Consider the following 2173-nt stretch of genomic DNA (forward strand, 5'->3'; position numbering starts at 1 on the left):
GCACCAAACCAACCCCAAAAGAACCCACCCAGAGAGGACAACCCAACCCCACACAACCCCACACGCACCCTCAGCACCAACCCAACCCCATACAACCCAACACACACACATACACTCAGCACCAAACCAACCCCCACACACGCTCAGCACCAAACCAACCCCAACAGAACCCACACAGAGAGGACAACCCAAACCCCATACAACCCAACACACACACACACACTCAGCACCAACCCAACCCCACACAACCCCACACACATGCTCATCACCAAACCCACCCCACACCCACTCAGCACCAACCCAACCACCACACACGTGCTCAGCACCAAACCCACCCCATCGCACTGGCTCCGAGGGCACCACAAGGCAATGGCAGCAGCCTCCAGCCTGGAGCAGTCCCAGGCTCAGAGAGGCAGTGGACAAAGTAAATACAGGGTTTAAGGAAGGCCTGGCTGGAAACCGGCTCCAAGCCAAGCCCATCCCTTGGCTGCAGCCTCTGTTTTGTTTCCACGCTGTAGTAGCTCGCGGAGCACCAGCCCAGCCTGCAGCCCTGGCTCCCTGCTCAATGAACGCCGTATTCCAGCCTGGAATGCCAACAGGATCCCAGCTGGGGCAGGGCGAGCATCCCAGTCCTGGGACCAGGGAAACCCCTGTGCTGATAGAGCTGCAATGGGGCACAGGGATGGATGGATAACTGTGTGGGGAAAGGTACTGCTCCTTTCCATCCTCTGCCTGCTCCTCTCCATCCTCTGCCTGCTCCTCTCCATCCTCTGGCCTGCTCCTCTCCATCCTCTGCCTGCTCCTCTCCATCCTCTGCCTGCTCCTCTCCATCCTCTGCCTGCTCCTCTCCATCCCCTGCCTGCTCCTCTCCATCCTTTGCCCATTCTCTTCCTCCATCCTTTACCCATCACAGGATCAATGAGGCTGGAAAACCCCTTTAAGGTCATCCAGTCCCACTGCTTCCCAGCACTGCCAAGGCCACCCCTAACCCATGGCACTGAGGGACCCACGACACAGCATCCTCTCCTCCATCCCTTGCCCCTCTCCTCCTCCATCCCTGGTCCCCATCCTCCCATTGCCCCCCCAGCAGCATCGCTCCCAAGAGCTCATGGGTTGGGGTTGGTGGCTGAGAGTGAAATCGGGCTGAGGTTTTCAGAAAGGACTTTCTGTGGTGCTGCCGAGCGGCAGCTCAAAGGGGTCCAGTCATAACTGGTCCCAGAACCAGGTCAGAGCTGCTTTCGGGGGGCCCCAGCAGCACCGCGATGCTGGTACCCGTCACCCATGGTGCCATGGCTGCAGTGGGGATGGGGATGCGGTGACACAGCACTGGCACGCTGGGTACCCACAGCCCATTGTAGAACATGGGATGCTCCAGCTGGGATGGGCATGGGGATGTCATGGTCCCTGCTGAGAGGGGGGAAAAGAAACAACCCCAAACTCTGGAGCATCCCTGCTCTGGAGCTGGGCTGAGAGAGTTGGGCTGGGGCAGCCTGGACAAGAGAAGGGGAGACTAAGAGCAGCTCCAGTGCCTAAAGGGGCTGCAGGAAAGCTGGGAGAGGGGCTTGGGACAAGGGATGTAGGGACAGGCCAAGGGGAATGGCTTGAACCTGCCAGAACAGGGGAGACTGAGCTGAGCTCTGAGGCAGAAGCTGTTCCCTGGGAGGTGCTGAGGAAATGGATGAGCTCTAAGGTCCTTCCAACACAAACCAGGCCTCGGATTCCATAAACTGCACTCACTGGTCTTGTCATCAAACAACTGCAGGGAGAAGCTCCTTGGGAATGGCTTCAGATGAACCCATGGGCAAAGCTCAGGGAGGAAACAGCAGCCAGCTCCAAACAAGAGCAACAGGAGCACCCAACAGGAACAGCCCAGCAGCTTCTGGGCTCAAGGTTCCCCCTTCTCTTCACCTGTTTACAGCGGGGTTTCACTCCTCTGCAGGCAAATGAGAGTTCATGCTGCTTGCTCCCCATCCACAGTCAAGGAAACACACCAGGATCAAAACAGCACGGGAAAACCCATTTACAGAGCACGTCCCCAATAATCCCAACATCACAACTGCAAGCCCATGCTCTCCGTGCGGTAGCACAGAGCTGCTCTTCAACCAACAACAAATACAGCTCCTGGGAAGAGCAAAGGCTTGGACCAAGGCACACACAACCACCCCAAAGGGTG

Source organism: Melopsittacus undulatus, chromosome 3 (assembly GCF_012275295.1).
Source record: "Melopsittacus undulatus isolate bMelUnd1 chromosome 3, bMelUnd1.mat.Z, whole genome shotgun sequence".
Taxonomy (NCBI): domain Eukaryota; kingdom Metazoa; phylum Chordata; class Aves; order Psittaciformes; family Psittaculidae; genus Melopsittacus; species Melopsittacus undulatus.